This window comes from Canis lupus, chromosome 1, assembly GCF_048164855.1.
Source record: "Canis lupus baileyi chromosome 1, mCanLup2.hap1, whole genome shotgun sequence".
Classification (NCBI taxonomy): domain Eukaryota; kingdom Metazoa; phylum Chordata; class Mammalia; order Carnivora; family Canidae; genus Canis; species Canis lupus.
The window spans coordinates 35,314,908-35,338,305 of NC_132838.1; the positions used below are offsets into that span (position 1 = coordinate 35,314,908).

The 23,398-nt window shown below is 37.5% G+C and overlaps 1 protein-coding gene across 6 annotated transcripts in view; it reads right to left on the reverse strand.

The window, feature by feature from the left end:
- HIVEP2 (HIVEP zinc finger 2) overlaps window positions 1–23,398 on the reverse strand; it is a 194,220-nt gene that overhangs the window by 70,686 nt on the left and 100,136 nt on the right. For all 6 annotated transcript variants that reach the window (XM_072825934.1, XM_072825928.1, XM_072825905.1 and 3 more), the window contains one exon: window positions 13,516–13,627. The gene's annotated coding sequence lies outside the window, so the exon portion shown is untranslated. The remainder of the gene's footprint in view (window positions 1–13,515; window positions 13,628–23,398) is intronic.

Sequence of the window (23,398 nt, forward strand, 5' to 3'; positions counted from 1 at the left end):
TGATACTTTATATATTTTGAATACAGTTAACATTTTATATTTAAATCCTTTAGGTAACTGAGAATGAGGACAAGTCAAGAAAGAAAAAAAGCAATAGAAAATATAAAACCATCATTTTGCTTAAATGTTTTAAGCTGGAAATAATGATAATAAGCAGACTTTTATCAGGCATGACCCACATAAAATTCACTAACAGGACATGACAAATTCTTTATTTAATGATCATTTAATTACTGTTCAAAACAACAAAAATTGAGCCAGAAAATTATTCTCATCAAGTTCACAACTTGACCAGGTCAGATGAAGCCCCTGCAACTTCATATTCTTTATAAAGATTTCATCACTGATCAAGTTAAGAAGAATGCCTGTGGGCCCCCAGTTGCGTTCTTGCCCTGAAGGCCCCACAAATAAAGGCGGTAAAGCCAAATCTCAAGTTATGTGTTCTTAAGGTCCAAACCAACTTTGGCTTCTAAACCAATTCTCCCTCAAAATTGTCATGGAAACAGTTTCATCAGGTTTTTACCTCCACTCTTCTTTAGAATCTCACAATGATTTTTGTGCATATCTTGTCGCCACATAATGTGATGGCTCAGATCCAGTCCAAGGAGCTAGGGACGTAATAGTTAATGCCCTTCAATGCCCATATTGAATATCCTCTGCTCATCTAAGCTCGATATAAAATCACAGTTAAATATCCCTGAGTGAAACATGTACCAGAGTGAGAGAGGAGGGGATTCTGTAGTTTGAGTCTGATAAATTGCATACATCTATAGACAAAACCATTTTCTTGGTGTATTCTCTTCCCTCTTTCCTTTGTCTTCTCCCTCCCTCCAAGGCTTTTGGCTGACATATACTCCACCATCTTCACACCCCCAGTGCATTTCTTTACCAGACTATTAAAATTAAGGTCTTGAAAAAGGAAGAATGGCAGTGAAGGCCAAAGAGAATGAAGTGAGCCTTTCACATTTTTGCTCATTATCCAGTTCTGAAGTTTGGAGAATAAATCTTGCAGCAAGTTTTTTCCAACAATTTACACTAGCACAATAAATGTTTTGAACAGAGTTGTCCCTTTATATTTGGAAATTTAGAGTAATACAAACACAAACGCAAACCATTTAGAAAATAATACCAAAGTGAAATTAACTTTTCTTTCTCCCTAGAATTAAAAAAATCCACATAAACATTTTAATAAACTTCCATATTAACATAGTTTAATTAAAATATGTTAGAAAGTCTGTAAAATATATGTTAATATGTTCATCGCCTCCCAAAACTCAGTTTACATTTTGACATAATGAAAACCATTGCCACTTAAAATGAAAACTATTGCCATTTATGTATATATGATGCACATATTATGTTTTATATGCTTTGAAAACAAAAGAACTCAAGATTAAGAGTTCTGTGATGAAGATTCCATAGGTTTCTTAGTTCAACTGAATTTTAATTACTTAAAATAGAAGTAAACATGGTGGCATGCTACACTGACCCAAATATTTGTGAATGTGTACTGCAAAGCAATTGGGGGAAAAACAGAATGCCTTGCTTGTCCTCTCATACAATATCATCAAACCAAAATTAAAATAAATCTTCCAAGACAGAAACTGATGAGCCTCATCACCAGTCGGAAAACATAGTAGAAAATCACAAAAATGGGGCAAGGAGACATAATAAATAAAAGAGTAAAAAGAAAAAAGTATTAGCTGGCAAGGAACATATCCCCACATTCTTAAATTTACTGTGGTTGGGAGACCAGCCTGAGTCAGCCTCACTGTTCCTTCTCACTCCTGAGTTTGATTGCTACCTAAAAAAATCTTGACAGTGCTTTCAGAGGTAGAGTGTGCCCCTACATTTGGGGAATTCCCTGAGGATACTTAGAATAGTTACAAATATACACAAATAAACATACTGACTCTATCTATCCCAAGACTTCTGCTAAGACAAGGGGAAAAGCAGCCCGATAAAATATCTTGCCCATTCAACTCTTATGGAAAAAGAATCTCACCTGTTGTACTACATAAAGTCTGATGAGAACACATTGCAATTTCTTCCAAAGCTTTGAGGAGTCTCATTACCATTAATCTAGTAACTGCATTACTGTATTCTAGCAGATGGAACACTTAAGAAGAATGTATTTTATTTAAAATGTTACAATTCTCTTCTCTACTCAGCTATATTTCCCAGCCCCCAGCCAGGGATACAATAGGAACTCGGGAAATGTTTATTGATTGAGTGATCAAAGGACTGAACAGATAAATGAATGAATGATTATAAACACATTCACACTTAACATACTTAACAAGTACTATTATGCATTTGTGGGGTTAAGGAGAAAGTGCTTCTTCCTCAATTCTACTATTCCTTTTAAGTTTTCTCCTATTCCTTTTAAATTGCAAAGTAGTCTGATATAATTTAAAATTCTCCTTTGTAATATTTTGGGCACATCTGTGAAAGTTCTTTGTGTCCAGTTTGCTGTAATAATTGGTTTAACGCTCCCCCCACACAACAAAAACCAACCAAATATAACTATGATATAAATTTTACCTTTTTTCCTTTACATTCCATGCTTATATGCTAGTCATCCTCACAAGGCAATTTATTTTTTTTTCACAAGGCAATTTAAAATTTTTAAGTTCTATTATTATTCCTAAATGTTAAATTGTCAGTGGTATCCTTCCTGCCTCCTAGATCCCTGCATCTTTTCCCTGTTTCCTCATAGTGAATGCAACACAATATGCCTGTCTATGACGCTATATTTTGTCTGTTTATTGGCACATGAATATCCTTGAGGACAGGAAAAGAACTAGTGTGTGTGTGTGTGTGTGTGTGTGTGTGTGTAAGCGCGCGCGCATGCGGGCACACACTTCCCTGGATTGTTCTCCATGGAAGTCTCCCACATGGGAAACGGGCCAAGGAGAGCCCGAGGACTTCCCCGACCCTGAGCCAAGGGTGTGGTAAATATGCTCACCATAACCAGCTGAGTACTCAAAGGGGAGGAGTGGGAAGGAGGAAGAGGGAAGCTGGTAATAAGTGTTGAAATCTTTTATTTGTCTGACAACAGTCTAAGAATATAACATTTTTGTAATATTTAAATATTTTGCAAAGATTTCTCAGGACCAACATATTCTCAGGTGATATCTCTAAGACCAGCCAGGCACTAGGATCTACCAGGGCTAAGATAAACTTGACCCACTAAGGAGGAATCACTACATCTCATTGATGTAGTTTTTTTTAAATTTTATTTTATTTATTTATTCATGAGAGACACACACAGAGAGAGAGAGAGAGAGAGGCAGACATAGGCAGAGAGAGAAGCAGGCTCCACACAGGAAGCCTGATGTGGGACTCGATCCTAGGACTCCAGGACCATGCCCTGGGCCAAAGGCAGGCACTAAACCGCTGAGCCAACCAGGGATCCCCTCATTGATGTAGTTTAGTTATATCTTTGAGATAGGTTATAATCTTTAGAATGTTCTCACTCCTACCCTACTGAAATCTCTTCAAAGGCCACCCGTGATCTATAAACTGCAGAAGACAATGGCCCTTTCTTAGACCATAACATTGATGACTACTTTGCAGCACTGGACACTGTTAGACATCCCTTCCTTAATTAAGTGTTGTGCTCCCAGCTCAAAATCTGACACACAACAGACAATAAGTAAAAGCTCTTCTTTCTATAAAGTTCCTCCCCTCTTAGCTTGGTACTTGCTTCTCTTGGTTTCCAACTACAATTCTGATAGCTAAAATACCTTGGAATCAATCCTCTCTCGAATCTTCCAGGCACAGATGAAGCATCTTCTCCCTTGTATGCTCCTCACTTTTTCAGTATCAAAATTAATACCTCTCTTCTTCGTGTTCTCATAACCCTCGGTACTACCCGTGCTATCGCACTGATCATGATCTGCTTTGGATTTTAGTTAACTGAGGATGTATTTTATCACTTAAGTTTTCGGCTACTTGGAAAGAGGATCACACTTGTTTTTATCACTACACACTTCTAGTACCAAGCACAAGGTTTTGCACGTGACTGGCTTTCCATCAATATTAGTGAGATTCGAAAGTTTACTGAAGTTGTCGAACTGAAAGCAATGTTTTTGTTTTTTTGGTTTTTTTTTTTGTTTTTTTTTTTAATTTTTTCTTATTTATTTATGATAGTCACACAGAGAGATAGAGAGACACAGAGAAACAGGCAGAGAGAGAAGCAGGCTCCATGCACTGGGAGCCCGACGTGGGATCCGATCCCGGGTCTCCAGGATCGCGCCCTGGGCCAAATGCAGGCGCTAAACCGCTGCGCCACCCAGGGATCCCGAAAGCAATGTTTAACTCCATCCTATTCTGCACCCCTCCATTGCCAATCACAGGCTTAAACCTACAGACAATTCAATCTCATGTGTCCCCTCCTGTGTATTCCTATTTCAACCAACCCAATTTAGAACCTAATAACTTCTCATGGAGATTATCCTGATAGCCTCTAACTTCTATTCCCCCAGGTTTTCTACCTCTTACTTAGAAGGTGAGGTGAGGTATATTTCAAAAATATAATCCCGGGGATCCCTGGGTGGCGCAGTGGTTTGGCGCCTGCCTTTGGCCCAGGGCGCGATCCTGGAGACCCGGGATCGAATCCCACGTCGGGCTCCCAGTGCATGGAGCCTGCTTCTCCCTCTGCCTGTGTCTCTGCCCCCCTCTCTCTCTCTCTGTGTGACTATCATAAATAAATAAATAATTATATAAAAAAATAATAATCCCATTGTATTACTCCTTGACTCAAAAATGGGGAAAGGTTCTCAAATGTCTAACCAAACTAATGTGCTAATGATGCATTGAAGTTCCTCCCCACGATAGGTCTCTTGACACTATTCTTTCCTTTTCTTCCATGTCTCCTTCTCACTTAGCAAACACACCATGTTACTTTTCATTCTGTGAGGACACCCACACCATCCACCTATTTCTTTGCCTATGTGGATATAATTCTCTCCACCTGTCAAAACCTCACCCGTCTTTAAAGCTTTCCTCAGGAAATACTTCTTGATCCTTAAGCCCTTCCCCCTCACATACCCACAAGAAAGTGCATATGGTTTCTTCCTTTGAATGGGCAACACATTTTACTTCCACATCTCTGGGGATGCTACTTGAGCTTTCTTCTATCCAAGTCAGGTACGTAGCAGTCTTATCTCTCTTTTAGATTTATAAGCAACTTAGAGGCTAAAATGTAGATTTCCTCATCATTTTATTCCTCCAACCACCAGAACACTAAATTGCATATGGCAGAAATGTCATAAATATTCATTGAATTTAACCTAACTGCAGCTTTTACAAATAGCCAAAAAAAACTCAGGTTCCATGTAAGAAGGATGGGGGCTCAAGCCAAGTTAGTGCTGGCATCTGTGATGACTGGGGTTTTCAAAATTTCCACTTAAGGCTGATGACAGAATTAAGCTCTGCTACAGTCAATGAATAATTTATTTGTGCACAAAACATTCTGTTAATGGAAATCTTTTTATGGCTCAAGATCTAAAATATATTTACTGCCCCACAGTTATTAAATGTTTGCTTTAATCATTAGTACACAAGGTAATGACAAATGATAATTACAGGATCATTATATGCTCTTAAACTGATTCAATCAAGAGTATCTCTTCTGAAATTCAAAAACTTCTCAGTGGATGGGAATGGGAGTGGATTACACTGGAACTCGCCAACTCACTGCCACCATCAAATTTAAGAATTGAAGGATTTGGTTGTTAGAAACTACCAATTGAGAGAATGGCTTTAGATTCAAATAGTGAATACATTTTTTTTTTAATTTTAATACTCAAGTAAAAATTCTGTTGCTTTCCTGAAGTGGACTGCTTCAATTGAACACATCATAGCAAAAGAGAACTGCATATGTTTGTGCATTCCCTAGATTTTCCAGCCTGCCAAAAAATGTTCCTTTGCTGTGCTATTTCAGCAAGTCGTGAGATGACAATGATTATGCTCCTCAAAAGGAAAAGATAGCTATTTTCCCCCCTGTTTTTATTTTTGGATGCTGAAAGGCACACTTCTGGCTGCTGTGAGTACTCTGACAAGTACACATGTTCCTGAGGAGGTGAATTTGTGGGAGATGTTGGCAGGGGTAAGGTTGAGAAAACCTAAAACTACCCTAAGCTCTTGGGAAATATTTAAGTAGCTAGAATATACAGCAAAAAGAGGAGGAAGACTCAAGTCTTCCAGTGAATTCCTGTTTCCAACTATCAACCCTCCCGGAAAAAGGAAAAGTCAAGTACTATATGATATATGCTTTTTAAATCTATTTTTATCTCACAATCAACAAGTACACAAGTTCATCACCCTACTACTGAAAGCAGTCTCTTTCTTCACTTCTCTTTTCCTAATTTTTTAAAGATTTTATTTATTTACTCATGAGAGACACACAGAGAGAGGCAGAGACATAGGCAGAGGGAGAAACAGGCTCCCTGCATGGAGCCCAATGCGGTACTAGATCCCGGGATTCTGGGTTCACGCCCTGAGCTGAAGGCAGAGGCTCAACCACTGAGCCACCCAGGCATCCCTTCTCTTTTCCTAGTAAGAGTAACATTCAAACTCCCAGGCTCAAAGCCTTGTGTCATCACTGACACCTGCCTCCAGCTCCCCTACTCTCCGATTGCAAACATACAAAGGCATATGTGCACACACACACACACACACATATACACATCTACTACACCCAATCAGGAAGGCCTACATTGGCTTCCTGCACACTATCCTTTGTATTATCTGTGTCCTGTGTCCTGCCAATCCTTACTGCTACCCCTCCAGTCTAGGCCCTCCACACTAGTCTGAGAACCAGCTACACAAAATCAGATCAGAAGGTATTCTGGGTCCAACTGGCAAATTTCCAAAGGATAGGCCTAGGCACAGTATCCTCAGGTATATGGAATCTGGGGATAATGACCAGAGACAGTGACCTGTGGAAGTATCAGGAGAGTCTTAAGGAAATCAATTGGAGCAGAAAATAGTCACAAGGATACTATGATGCATACCTGAGAAATCAGAAACTGAGGAAGAGATTAGAGAAGTTAAGTCTGAAAGAATTCCCTGAATCTGGGCTCAAGTGTTCACTAAAGTTTTCTAAAGTACCTCCGTCTGGGATGTAAGTGTGGGAGGAGATGTAAAAGGCACACCATGAGGTGACAGCTCTAGTGCAAATTCATGTTAAGTGTCTCTTAAGTGGCTTCTGTGCTTTCAGGGACTCTTGCACCTACGCACCCCACTCTCAAATCTACCTCCCACCCAACGCCACCCAGCACAACCTGGCTGGATTTATTTTCCTGATGTGCAGCTCTCGCTACATCTGTCTTCTGCTTAAAAATGTTCAGGGCCTTCCCACCACCACAGACCAAATTAAATGTATACCCTTTGTCCCAGACAGCTGTGCCCCACATTCACATTACATTTACACTCTATCTCCCAGGAAGCCTTTATCTTAGAGGCCATGTTGTATTTTATCTCATCAAATCTTTTCAAAGGTCGTTGTATTTTGTTCCCATGGTCAAGACAAGGACAATAAAATGTCCTTGTCAGGGGAATAGAGGGGCTTCTGTTTTGTTTTATTTGTGAGGGAAAGTATTGTTTTTATTCTACTTAGAGAAGATGCTTTTCGCATTTAAAGAGATCATTAAAAAAACACATAAATTTGTTCTTATGATTCTGCTCTGGATATTTAATAAGTATCAGGCTTGCTGATTCATCTCATTAATATGATTAAAATTAAATCGGTGCCCAGGTATAAATTTGCAGTCCCCAAAATGAATTTCAAAAGAAAACTCACAGTCAAATATTTTTTTGAATTCAACAAATATTTATTGAATATCTACTATTTTTTTCAATCATCATTTTCAAGGCTGAAGAGGACATCCACAAAATAAAGACAGCCTTTGCCTTCAAACAGCTTACAGGGTGGCATGTGAGAGAAAAACTTCACATAAATTACTTTAATATAAAGCACAAAACTACATACAAAAAGTGATGTGAGAGAAGTAAAAAGTGTTATGGGAACTCAGAGGGAAATGAGGTAAAACATGAAGATGAGTAATACTAAAATAAAAGAATTAACCAGATTCTCATATCAGTAAAGAACAATTAACCAAAATCCAATAATACAAAAAATAGATGATGTAGAAAATGCAAAGTTAATTTGTCTTTTGACAATTCATGGATGAGAATCCAATGTGATATCGGGTTCAAAAATAAAGATCTCTGAGTGATTTGGGCCAATATCCACTTTAGCAATTTACTACGAAAACTATCTAAACATCCTTTCTTCATTTATGGGGTTGTCTGGAGTCTGTGAGATTCTCAAAACAGGGAGAGTGACTGGGTGAACTTAACAGTATCATCAAGGAAGGTAAAGGTACACTGCCTCTAAGATTCCCTACGAGACCTGATTCTTCTCCAAAATTTCCATATAGCTTCTATTTCCTTATTTGATTCATACTGAACAGAATATAGTGACTGCATCAACAAAGTTCCAATATTTGAACACTGACAGTCAACTAGACTGGTGACCTGGCAGCGAATGACATGCTATCTAAAGTTTTGGGAACCAGAGCTGAAGTCGGCGACTTTGAGCAAATCACTCAGTTGTAACCCCTTGAGCCTCCGTTTCTGCATACACAAAATAAAATGTGAGTAGTAAGTACATAACATTTATTGTCTAAAGTGAGATAATGCAACATGGAAGCCATTTGTAAACTGTATAGCATTACACAAATGGTAATTTCACGTCATCAGAGAAACAAGAAATATAATTACTAAGTCCCATTGTGTAGGTTTTGGGTGGAGGATAAAGGAGGAGAGATTTACCCCCCCGACAACCACCCTTCACTGCAAGCTAAATTCAAGAGGCAAGAGGGTAGGCAGAAGGGAATACTATGAAATGATATAAAAGCAACCCTCAGTTGGTTTTCAGATGACAAAATACTCTCATGAAACAAAATGTGCTTTGTTCATACTGCTGGTTTAATTAATGCTTGTTGACTGAATGACAAATAAATGAAGAATTAAACTATTGAATGCAGGAATGTATGAAGGTACAGCCAAGCAAAATGCTTGGAAGACAAAGCAGGAAGTATCACATGTGTGTTAAGAGTGAAAGAGATAATATTGGAAAAATGAAACCATGTGGCCCAAGAAGCTAACAGTAATGGGCTCCATTCACACAGACTGTAATGGCAAAAGAAACACAGTACTGGTAAGTAGAGATTGGGTCTAGGCTTCCTATCATTGCGGTAATGCTCATTCATAAATACTGACACATTCTTCAGTTACCTAAAAGCATTAAGGACCCAAACAGAAGAGCTGTATGTATCTGAAAAGCTATAAAAAATGACCCCACATAAAAGGAAACATTTTGAAGGCCACAACACATTGAACCTCATAAGATCTACTCTGAATTCGAAGTGGTAGCTGGAAAAATTATATCAAAGCTGTAGAAAGCACAGAGTAAATCTAAGTTGCAACTTTATCAAGTCCTTATAAGGTCTGCTAAAATGCATCCACATAGAATGCATTAAAGCTGTCCTCACTTTTATTTTCCATATTTGTGCAAGTAATGACGTATATATTTAAATTATTTATTTAATTCATTTAGTTATTTTATTTTATTATTTATAAATTAAATTTGATTTCAATGACTTCCGGATCCAGAAATTATTATCTATAATGACATATAATTCTCAGCTAAATAATTAACTGCTCTGAAACCCAATTTCCTCAAGTGAATATGGGATTCTTAATTCTTACTTTAAAAAGATTAAGCACCTGTAGCACAGAGCCCAACTCACAGAACATGTTAAGAATTTTCACCTTCCTTCTTACCTCTCCTCAGCCTAAAGAAAAAATGTCACTTATGTAATTCTTTTCTTTAAATATTTCATTTATTTATTTGAGAGAGAGCACAAGCAGGGGGAAGAGCAGAGGAAGAGGGAAGGGGAAGCAGACTTCCCACTGAGCACAGAGCCCGATGTAGGACTCCACGTGGAACTTGACCCCAGAACCCTGAGATCATGGCCTTAGCCAAAGGCAGATGCTTAACTGATTGAGCTACCCAGGTGCCCCACCACTTACATAATTCTTAAATAATTACATCTGATGCAATGAAAAAATATAAATCTGAGCACATTATTAAAAGGCCATAGTCCAGCTAATATTACCTTAAAATGAATAATTTCAAGATGAATCAAAAAATCAGAAGTTTTTATCTTGATGAAATCCCAATAGTTCATTTTTGCTTTTGTTCCCCTTGCCTTTGGAATCCTATCTAGCAAGAAGTTGCTTTGCCCAAAAGGCAACAGGAAGATAGTTGCAAACGACATATCAGATAAAGGGCTAGTACCCAAGATCTACAAAGAACTTATCAAACTCAAGATCCCCAAAACACCCAAATAATCCAGACAAGACATGGGCAGAAGACATGAACAGATATTTTTCCAAAGAAGAAATACAAATGGCCAATAGACACATGAAAAAATGCTCCACAGCACTTGGCATCAGGGAAATACAAATCAAAACCACAATGAGATACCATATTACACCAGTCAGAATAGCTGAAGTTAAGAAGACAGGAAATAACAAATGTTGGTGAGGGGCAACCCTCTTTCACTGTTGATGAGAATGAAAGCTGGTACACTCACTATGTAAAACAGTACAGAGGTTCCTCAAGAAGTTAAAAATAGACCTTCAATTGCACTACTAGGTGTTTATCCCAAAGATACAACTATAGCAACCCAAAGGGGCACTTGCACCCCAATGTTCAAAGCAGCAATGTCCACAATAGTCAAACTGTGGAAAGAGCTGAGATGTCCATCAACAGATGAATGTATAAAGATGTGGTATACACACACACACACACACACACACACACACTGGAATATTACTCAGCCATCAGAAAGGATGGATACTTATCATTTGCATTGACGTGGATGGAACTGGAGGGTATTATGCTGAGTGAAATAAGTCAAGCAGAGAAAGACACTTATCACATGGTTTCACTCATATGTGGAATATAAGAAACAGCACAGAGGATCATAGGGGAAAGGAGGAAAAAGTGAATGGGAAGTCATTAGAGAAGGAGACAAACCATGAGAGACTCTTAACAAACAAATTAAGGTCACTGGAGGGAAGGTGGGTAGGGGGATGGGGTAACCTGGTGATGGGCATTAAAGAGGGCATGTAATGTGATGAGCACTGGGTGTTATATGCAACTGATGAATTACTGAACACCATATCAGAAATTAAGTATGTACTATAGGTTGGCTAATTGAATTTAAATTAAAGAAAAAAAAAGCATTGGCGACATGAAAGAAAATGGCAATGAATGAGGAACAATATTATTGATAAAAAGATAAAATCACTTGTTTTTACTATATTTTACAAAATGCATCCTAAGAGAAAGGTAATTCTAATGGTGAGGGTTTTACTTTCTTATCTTGGAAACTGTTTTCTATTTACACCTAATCTGGGGTGGAAAATTGGGCAAATTTTTAAGATGTATCATTTGAAAAAAATATCCTCACTTGGGCTAATGGACAAAGTCAGGTCCACCATGCCAATTTCCTATGAAGTGTTTCCTTACCCATCCTAACCTGTCCTCAACGACAGGCTAAAGAATCAGTCACATGATTAGGAAAATGTTAAGTATTGTTATGTTTAAATAATGATACAACTACCATCACCATTACTAACCATCATTAGAAATACCTTTAGTTATTGAGCCCCTACTAACAGCCAGGAGTTTAATCCTCAGCTAATCTTATGAATTTATTTGACTAAAAAAATATTATTATATTAAAACACAGTGACCCCAGTGAGCTGACTTTTAAGCAAAGGCTCCCAGAGCTCACGATGTGATAGGCGAGAAGTCCAGCTGTACTCAATGGCCAGGCCATGTTCATTCCCTAGCAGTACTCACAGAACATAATCTGTATAGTCTTCCTAAACATGCCTTAAGTGAGGTCCCACCAACCAAAATTTAACTGTAACACTGTGGGGTACTTTGCGAATAACTGTAAAAGCCAATCTTGTGAGGACATAGAGAAATAAGTGCAGCACTGGTGTGCAGCATTAATTTTAATTTTCTAGCATCTATTACAGCTATTGAAGAATTAAGGTTTTGCTTTTAAAACTTTTTTTTTAATGTTTCTCTTCCTTCAGGAAGCAGTTTTTCATCTAACTGCTTTATATCTCTTTAATTACCAAAATTTTTTTTTGTTTTTTTTCTGAATGGCACCATATGCCCACAACAATGTAAATTACTGGTCACAAATGTATCTTGGGTCATGAGCCTTATACACAAAATGAAAAGATATCCTGGGGTTTCCATGCTTAATATTTCTACACTCACTGAATACTCAAAAGCCACACTAACAAATCAAGTTCCAGGGCAGTTGTCTCAAGGGAGATTATTTCAGACAAATCTAAAGCAGTTGTTGGAATCATATGAATCATGCAACCAGATCCCTGAAAAACCACCTGACCTCATCATGTCTTAAGATGCCCATAGGTGAAACAGACACAGTTAGTTTGGTTTCAAAGTCTGCTCCCCAAATGATTATTCATTTGTTCTCTTATTCATTATCAGCCATCAGGTTTTTAAATAGCTTCAGTTCATTCAGAGGAAAATTGAATGACAACCTGTACAATTTAGAATTGTGCATATCATTTAGAATTTCAGAAATTCAAGTCTTGTGACCTGGACTAGAAATACAAATATTTTTCCAAATTTTCTGTTACTGTGTAAAGGGTTAATTAAAGCATGAGTTTGCCTGGATTAAAAAAAAATTACCAAACCTTAAAATCAGTATCATTTAGAATTCTGATGCCAAAAATCTGTTTGACAGAGCAGGCTTTACAAAACTGACATTTTAGCAGTAGCCAAAGTCCTGTTCCCACTAAATTTTGTCTTGGCAGCACCAGTAATTTGCTAAAAGCCCAAACTCTTCTTGGTTAGGAGTTCTCTACCTCGAGAGCTTTCCACACAGAGTGCAACGAGGAAGTTGAATTGAGCAAGATTTTAAGGTTTCTATTCTTATCATAGAAAACAAGCCTTCTGTAAAATGAGAATGGTTTAAATAAGGAGAGATACTAATTTACTCAAAATGTTAATTAGACTTTAGATTTGAATCTGATACAATACAGTACAATAACACATAAATATCTCACTAACAGTAAAATCTGATATTCTTACATTACCTCAAGTGTTCAATTAGCAAATAATAATTAAAATAATAAATAAAAGTATCTGGTTCCAAACTACAAGTGACAACATTTTCTCATCTTTCTAATTGGTACATTTCCAAAAAATTATGAAAACTTACAAACACGTTCATTTAGATAGCATCCCAAACATCTTTTGTAGGCAGTAAAGGCCTCAAATCATTACTGCCAACATTTCACAAACAGCTTAATATTTTGCTTAAAATGTCTTTCCAATAATTTTGAAATCAAGCCATATAAAAATCACTTGACTCAACTTACCCAGCAGCTGAATGTTAATGAATTGGTAAAAGAGTGTTCCAATCCAATCAATTCACTTAATTTTTCAAGTGGATCTCATTATGTTGTCTTTTTAAAAATTCAAAGACTCCACCTAATGAGGAAAGGAAAACAAAAACAAAAACAGTGTTTAAACCAGAGCAGCATTATAGGATCAGTACATTAATAACACAGAAATCAAATCAAGATTATTATTAAATCATCCTCTAAGTTACTGTGCTTCTTAAAAGTATAAAACAACTAAGCATCTGCCAACTAAAGTAAATTTTTCCAGTTTGGGGTAAAATGAATGTTCAAGCATAGAGAAAACAACAAAATAACACAATTAACATGAGAGCAGAAAAGTTTATTGTCAGTATTGATTGACACATAGAAGCAATGACTATATAATATCAATTAGGATATGTAAAATTAGATGTGAGAAAAAGAGGCAACTGATTGCTTTAGAATTCGGTTCACTGATTCTTATTAATTGACCAATGAAATACATATGTGTAGGTTGCAGTTCTCAAAGCAGTTAAGGTCTAGTTACATATAATCTCTGTTGAGAAATATAAATTAATACCTCAGATCAATCGTTTGGAGAGAATTCACTGGTATGAATTTCAAAATCATTCTCAGAATGTTAAACCTGGTCTCCCACAGAAAGCCTTTATTCTACTAAAGACCTATAAACAGCTTAATTAGGTTTATAAATATCAGTTAATTCCATTCACTTTACCAGAAGACACACCTTTTCTGAAGCCTGAATATTAAGTTACTATCGCAGCTCTAAGAGAAAGTTTGAGAGAAAGCAAGCTATAGCCCAACTGATGAGAGCCTAAAATAAATGGGATGCTTGAGGGCTGAGCAGAAGAGTAAGATAGAAGGTTGGATGGTGTCCAGCTACTCCTGAATCAAGTATCCCCAGGGTAGATTTAGTATGTTTTAAAGTCCCAGACCATCAAACCCAACTATATTCAAGTGCAAATTCAAAAACCTATCCCAAAGCCATAAACACATGATTTTTTTAATCATGCAATTTAGAATTAGCCACATACTGCCACTCCTCTCTAGTCCCACCATACATATTAGTAAAATTATTTTAGCTAATCTCAGTATTTAAAAAAGGTTGAAATAGATTTGCTATCCACTACTAAAAAGGAGATGCTTTAAAAAAATACTAAACTAAACCAGAACAAAACAAAAACGCTCCTAACAATGGAGAAGACAAATAGCAATAATTATACAATACACACTAAGTAGAAATCCACAGTAGTCATGGGAAATACATTTTCACTTCCAAGACAATCTAATGCCTAGATTCTAGATTCTAACTGCTATTCAAGAAATAGTTATCTAAAAAACTCACGTGGATATGGTCTCAAAAGACTTCTTCATTCACAAATTGTCGTAATTATTATTGTAGGGCTCTTGCCATAAATATGGCAAAACAAAAGTCAAATGGTTTGGTTATTTGAAATTATTCTGGATCAACAAATATAAGCACCTAAAGAAGGTGTTGCAAATTGGTACAACACACATTTTTCGCACTTGAATATCTAGAGCTGTGAAAATATTTTTGTACTTTTCTAGGCCTTTTATGAAAGTTTCAAAGGCTCTTTCAAATAATGTTTGGGAGCAAGCTTTATAATATTGTGTCTGAACTACTGCTGTGGTGGTTTGCGCTATTACTCGGTTTAACAACTTATCCTTCTATTAGTCACTTTCCAAGGAAAAGGGGGCACTTCCCCTCATGATGCAGAACTTGAAGATTCTCAAGAATCCTTTTCTCACTGATTCATCAATATGTAACGTGAAATTGACCTGTATAAACATTTAGATCTACCATCCCTCTTCCTGTGCTTATTTCTCAGAGTACTGCTTTCTTAAAATGTAGTTCTTGCCTCATAAAAGGACTTATTAAATACATGCGTGGGGCCAGTCATTAAGCCAGTATCTCAAAAGGTCTTTCATCTATAATACGGCAATATGTTTTCATTTCAGTCTAACTATGCTTATCTGAGTGGCCAGGCATTTCAAGTTACTTAGGAATTTCTCACTGGTGGTATGAGCACCTCACATTAAATCTCAAAAGCAGTAAGTACAAAATATATTAGTCATCTGTATGGATGATTCAGTCAAATGACTGCTCCTGATCAGCAGAGAAGATACATATCTGTTGCCTGCATAACAGGTGAGCCTCATGTGTACAAACCACAATACAACATTCTTTAGAAATGTTCATTTCTAAGGAAACTAATACTGACACCTAAGATATGATACTAGGTTCCTTACAATTTCTTATATTATAGAGTAGTGCAATGCCTAAAATAATTTTATAAACTGATGAAGGCAGTTAAATCTCAACCTGCTTACATTTAATTTCTTTTTATTGCCTGCCTCTACACATTAGGAAAAAGGAAAAAACAAAACAAAACATCTCAGTCAGTGGTATTTTGGCTTCATCAGAAAATCTAAATACATCTGAAACTTTGTATTTCAGTCAGTTATGTAGTCCAAACAATGTACTAATTTATCATTAGCTAATATTTGATCATGCTTCTCACTAACTGGTCTATATTTATGTATAATAAATCAGATGTAGCCACAATGCTGAAACCAAGTGACTTTCTCCAGTCGAATGGTTTTCTCCATGTAGTATACAGGAACCATGTTCTCCATTCCCTGGGAGCACTTTAGCTGTTCCGCCTTTCCAACAGTGACACAGTAAACTTGCCATTTTAGGAGTACATTAGAGTAGCACTTGGCACCCTAGAGTAAGCTTGTGAACTCTGGTGTCTTTATATCCCTGGACTAATCCTTAGTCTGGGTCCTGGTCATCAAACACTATCCTTCTATTGATGATGAGACTAAGACTCAGAAGGTCACAGACATTTGCCCAAGGTCATGCAACTAGAAGGCAAATTTCCTGACTACTATTCCATCATTTTTCTTTTTCAACGATGCTAAAGATGCTTCTCGGTATAGGATGGGAGAGAAATGTGGCAGGATGAGTGCAAAGTGAGTGGGAATAGATGGGCAAATACCACAAGCTCCACACCACCCTCCTTCATCATGGTTACAAGTAACTTGCTTTTTTGTAAACCTAGTAAAAAACTGGTCAAGGAGAATAAGGTAACAGAATAATTTATGACTGTTAGAGACCCAAAACAACTTGGCATATTTTGGCAGGGTTCCAAAATAACATTTGGAAAGCAGTGCCCAAATAGCCAGAGTTAGTAACAGCCCTACTTGGTCATTTGTATTGTCTTTCTTAGAAGTACATAACAACATTGAAGACATTATTTAACAAAAAAAAAAAAAAAAAAAAAAAAAAAAAAAAAAAACCTAAAACACAAAAAATCTCTTAATCCCATCACCCAAACATAATTATTTACATTTTTTACAAATGTGTTATTTGCTTATGTAGGCATATTTTCACACAGATGCTCTCATAACACACATATAACAATGCCTTCTGATTTTTTTTCATTTAATATTTCATAAACACATTCCATATTTCCATGTAATTCATATAGTTCTCATTTTTACTAGCCATATAATAGTCCATAGTTAGCATACTTAGTCATTTCCTCAACCATTCCTGTATGTGGGAACATGTAAGATGCTCTCATTTATTTTTAACAAGAGATACTATGCTTCCTTAAAACAGTAACAAAAAAGGGGTTATTACATTGAAGAGTATGAATGTTTTTATGGACTTCACATTATAGCCATATTGATGTCAAGAGATTGAAATCACCTATAAAGCTGCCAACAATATCTGAGCATTTCACTTTCATAAAACTTCCTCACATTTTTATGTGACTAAATTCTTTTGGTGGTTTATTTAATGTAAAATGGAACTCCTGGGTTGCCTTTTTATATTAATGGTGATCATAATCACTCTACCACTTAAAAATAATTTCATTGTCTTTCATTTTAATGTAAAAATTATCTCTATTCATGTAATTCGACTACATTTTGGTCCTATTTCTTTCTTTTGTATGTATGTATATATGTATTTATTATTTTAAAGATTTTATTTATTTATACATGAGAGACATAGACAGAGAGGCAGAGATATAGGTAGAGGGAGAAGCAGGCTCCCCACAGGGAGCCCAATGTGGGACTCAATCCCCAGACCTGGGATCACACCCTGAGCTGAAGGCAGATGCCCAACCATTGAGCCAACCAGGCGTCCCTTTCTTTCAAATTTAAATGGCACTTTAATATGATGTATATATTAAGTTCTCTACAAGGTGTTCTGTACATTTATTTATATTTAGATCTTTAATCATTTAATATCTCTGGCATGAATTAGACAAATTCCAAGTTATCCAAGTACCATTTACTAAGCTTGCTATATTATTTTAATAATGGGATTTGTTACACTGATCTACATATTTAAAATGGAAACTTTGTTCAGACTGAGTAAATATAATGTGACTGGTATTATGATAAAAACTTGTTGTTCATGTGTTGGGTAGTTTTAATTACTATTGTTTACGGTGTTTGAATTACAGTAGGGCTAGATTCTATACTTTGTTCTCTTTTTCTTTTCAAACACTTCTTGATATTTCTTTTTGTGCACATATATACTTGCAAAATTCTCACCCATTTTTCCCAGATTATACTATCTAATTAAGTGTAATATTTGCCTTCCATATTTAGTCATACCCAAAAAAATCCCATTAAGAGTTTAAATACAATTATGTTGAATCAGATATAAGCATCCCTTCAATATTTTGTTTTGCCATGTAAAAAAAAGTGCATTATCATGCATCTCTACGTTTACTACATTTTTACATTCAATAAACATTTGCATTCTAAGATTCTTGGTTCTGTGTCTTCCCACATTTCCATTTCACTTGCTTGAAAATACTTAATTTCTCAAGTTCAGCAACTGAATTGTGTTACTTCCTCACAAGACCCCCTGAATAATATCCTTTACATGTAAGCAAACAGTGATTACATAGAAAAGTGTAAGTTCTAGCTTAAATAAAACCTCTTAATTGCCTCAACAAAGATGAAATTCAACTGTATATAAATGACACAACCACCACCAAATGCAACCACCTTATTTTCTTAGTATTTTTACAAGACACAGCCCCAAATTCATTTAAAACATAGCAGAATGACTGAGATGACCTAGTATCTTCCTCATTTTCCACCCCAACCAATGTCTCTCATTCCTGCTATCTGTAAACTAGGTTCAAAGATAGGGCAAAACCAACAAAGAAATGCAAATAACTTAAAGTTATAATAATCTATTATGTAAACTTGACTGGGGCACCTGGTTGGCTAAGTTGGTTAACCGTCTTCCTTTTGGTTCTGGCTCCAAGCAGGATCTCAGGGTCCTGGGATTGAGCCCCAAGTAGGGCTCCCTGCTTCTCCCTCTCCTTCTGCCTGCCCCCTTCCCTGGCTCCTGTGCCCCCCCCCTTCAGATAAATATATCTTTAAAGAAAAAAAGTAAGCTTGACTGAGAATATTGCACATATTGTTGCACATTTAATTGAGTCCATGTGTTTTCTTCCTTGATGTACCAAACCTAGGGACTCTCAAGGAATGTTATATTTTATAAAATGTATGAGTACCTGAAGAATTTTAGACCCTATAGTGAAAGGGAAGCAAGGACCAATAGAAAAAACGGAAAGGGAAACACCAGGAATATCTGTGCGAAGGTAGGCAAATAAGGACAGAAGCTAGTTTCCATCCACACTTTGAACGTCACACTATGTGTCAAGTTGAGTGAAAGCACGAGTGATGTGCTTTCTCCAATTTCCTGAAGAAACACATAGAAAATGTGGCATATATTTAATCTGAGCCTTGTTTCCTGAAAGACTGCAGGATGCCCACAAATTTTCTTTCCCAGAGTTCAAAATAGCAAGCTGAGTGGGTGTAAGCACTTCAAGTGCAAAAAGAATTAAAAAAAAAAAAAAAAAAAAAAGGTAACTAAGGAAAAGGAAACCATACTTTTTGCTTCTCAGTATGAGAATTTTAAAAGAAGCCAGTTAAAGGGATTTTAATGACTTGCATCTAGAGTTGTCTTGAATCAGAAGATAAATACAATTTGGATACTTAATCAGGGCCCTCTGGTCACTTTTAAAGGTTGCAGTTTCTGTGTAAAGACTAATTTCCAACCTCGTTACAGTAAGAGCAGGCAGTTTCACTCCAATACAGCCAGGTACCGAATGGACTCCAATACAACAGTGGCAAAGGGAGAGTTGAAGGTTTTTCTGGGGTCTCTACCCCTCTGAGGGAGAGAGACCTTCCTCAACAAATGCTTTAAAGCTTTAACACACTTATGAGTCACCAGTTTGTTAAAAGGTGGATTCTGATTCTATCGGTCTGGTTGGGGTTCAACTTGTTAGTTCTCTGGTGATGCTGATGTGCTGGCCTGAGGTCCCCATTTTGAGAAGAGCAGCTCTAGTGTGTAACATGGGTTTACTAACAGCCAGATAACAGAAATAATCAACCAATTAAGAACATTTGCAACAGTAAAGTAGTTGTGATAAGAAATAATAAAATACACATTAGCAAAGCCATGAGCCAATAGATAAAAATTATTTTAAAAAAATAAGTGTTAAATGCTAGAATGTGTAATGATTCTACGCATAATCAGAAGTCGAGAGCAGGAAGAGTTATGTAGGGGCTAGAATAGAGGCAAACGGCTTCCCAGAGCAGGCTGTACTCAATCAAGCCCCAGATACAGGGTGGTGTGGACAGAGAGAGAGCAGGACCCCAGAAAAGACAATCCTGGAAGGGATATGGAGAGTTCTGAAAAGAGAAAACTGCAGTGCACCTACTTTGGGGGTGTAGATATTATCATTTGAAATTTTAACTTGAATTCACTCTTCAGCAGATGAGGGGAACTTTTGACTTGTTTAACATTTTTAAGTTTGGGAAAGATAATGCTATTCCAGGGCAGAAAAGAGATGAGTAGATTTACCTTAATTTGATGCAAATTTTCTCCACTGGCAATAGCAACAGTATTACTAATGACATTTTAGATTTAAGACTGGTAACACAGGGATGCCTGGGTGGCTCAGTGGTTGAGCGTCTGCCTTTGGCTCAGGTTGTGATCCTGAGGTCCTGGGATCAAGTCCATATCGGGTTCCCCTCGGGGAGTCTGCTTTTCCCTCTCCCTATATCTCTGCTTCTCTCTGTGCCTCTCATGAATAAAAAAAAAAAAAAAAAAAAAAGACTGGTAGCACACAAAACCACTTTGTGTGTGTGTGTGTGTGTGTGTGCATATGTATGCCGTTGATTAACATATGTCTCTAATAATTAACAAGTTTAAAAGCACTGGAATATAATTTTTCACAACAGAATTAATGGTCACCTGTTATTCAGAGTGTCGAATTTTACTTTTATTATAAAAATAAACACTTTTTTCTTCTATAAAATACTTCTGGATGGCACATACCCACACACACCCTCAGCTCCAGCATTATTCTTCCCTTTCCTCCCACACTGGCTGACAATGGGAAGAAAACATATCCAGAAACAGAATGAAATTATTAATGAATTATACTTTAGTTGTTTTTTAAATCTCCTTTGAAAGTTTTTCCTGTCAACCTACAATATGTTCTATATATTGCGCAGTGAATTTCACAGGAAAAAAAGACTAGAAGATTGCAAAAGTCAGTATGAACATGAAAATTCAATCTCTACACTTTTTTTTAACTGAAAAAAAAATCACAGGGAGATGGGGTACCTGTAAGATGCAGGGGGAAGGGAAGCATCTGAAAGACATACAGTACATTTTAGCATTCCTGGGTCAGGTCAACAACCTTACTGAGTTTCAGTTCCATTTTTGGAACTACCAACTTCATCTTATTGTAAGCAATAAGAAATGATATATGGAATACTGGCAAACACTGCATTTCCTATTAATGTTAAATGCCAAAACTATGGTTTAACCAATAGCTTCTCTCCCTTCCGTGTTCCTGTCCTACAAAAATTCCCTATGCTTGCTGGCTGATGGAATTTAGGAATGGGTTATGACAGGGAACCCTGGGTGGCACAGTGGTTTAGCGCCTGCCTTTGGCCCAGGGCGCGATCCTGGAGACCCGGGATCGAATCCCACGTCAGGCTCCCGGTGCATGGAGCCTGCTTCTCCCTCTGCCTATGTCTCTGCCTCTCTCTCTATCTCTCTCTCTGTGTGACTATCATAAATAAATAAAAATTTAAAAAATTTTTAAAAAAGGAATGGGTTATGACAAAATTCTGCAATTTCAAAGTATCTAGATTTGAATATTTAAAAAATACCTGCATCATGATAGCTGTGCTAAATAAGGCACCCTAGCATTCAAGATGCACCAATGGAGTTACCTATTCCCCCCCAGTCTAATACACACACACACACACACACACACCAACACTCACTACTGACAAAATGATAGTACTACGAGGACACTAAATTGTTACTCATGAGTGACTTCTAAAAGAGAATGTAGTCATGTCCTAAAAAGACTGTCAAGTTTGTCTTCTACAAATGTCTTCCCCATTCTACTCTGAACCTTTTCAGGTGTCCTCCTCCAACTAGGTCATGGGATCATGCAGACCGCATTCCCCAACTACTGCAAAAAAAGAGCTAATAACCATTTTCAGACTTGACTGCCAAAAATGTAATGTGTTCTCATTAGGGAAATCAATACACAAACCAGCCAACCTTGGGACATTATAAAACTTCATATAAAGAAATAAATAATGGTTGGTGAAGAGACACATCTAAGGGAATAGATCTATTTCTACTCAAATAGAAGCAAGAAGCCCCCTCTGTGGGAAATGCTATTATCAATCCTATTAAGATACAGTGCAAGGGACCGTGTCATCTAAACTAGAACAAGATATGGTCTGCTTTCAGTTTTTTGAGGCAATTTCTATTTGAATCAAATTGGCCCTTCAGAAGACAGTTCATCGGTGAGAAACTCTCTCTCTCTTTCTCTCTCTCCCTCTCTCTTGGGTCTGGCCTTTTCAGTAGTTACAAGGCATGGTCCCATTTTTACTTCCTCAATATCTATCATTACAATCCTCCATGTTTATGTGTCCACGTGCTTTTAGAGTTACCAAAATATATCACCCGAAGTGATAGCAGTTAAATTTGCAACAGCACAGACTTCTCACTATAGGCCTGGGACCCTGGTGAAAATCAGTTCAGTTGAGAAAGATTTCCTGAGCCAAGACTTAAGTCCTCACTAACCAGGCTGCCAGGCCTAGATCAAATGAAGGTCGATGCAATGTCCCCAGAGCAAGCTGTTCAACTCACCCAGTGGGCTCCCCTGAGCTCTGCCAAGGAGGCCCTTCGGACTGACAGTCCACCTGGTGGAGCTGGGTTCTTCCCCAGGAGGAGGCCCCCACCCCCACCAACAACGCAGAGCACCGAAGCCAGCTAAGCAAAGCTGAGCAGCTGGGAGCAGCCACTTGTGGATGACACAAAGGCAGGCTCCCTCTGCCGTGGGAGTGTTAGAAACCTCTGATGATGGCTTGAGCTGTGGAAAGTGTATACTGCGAGACAGGACATCCCTCCTGGCATTCTGGGCGAGTAGAGCCTAGGCAGGGGCAACAACAGCCTGGCCTGAGGACAGTCTGCTCCGCACATCAAAGCCCAAGGCCCTGGGAGGCTGGCCTGTGGCCAAAGACGCAAAGAGCAGCAGGGGAGTGTGTTGCCTTAGGACAATAGCAAACTGGGACGTGGTAGAGTCTGTAAATTCCAAGCACTGGGGAGGTCTGCTCAGAGATTTTACCCTCTCCTGTCAGGGCTGTGATTTAATTTCCTTTGAAGAAAGAGAGAGAGAGAGAGAGAGAGAGAGAGAGGGAGAAACAAGAAAAAGAAAAGAATATACATCCCCAAACCTTCTGTCTGCAAAAGCAGACA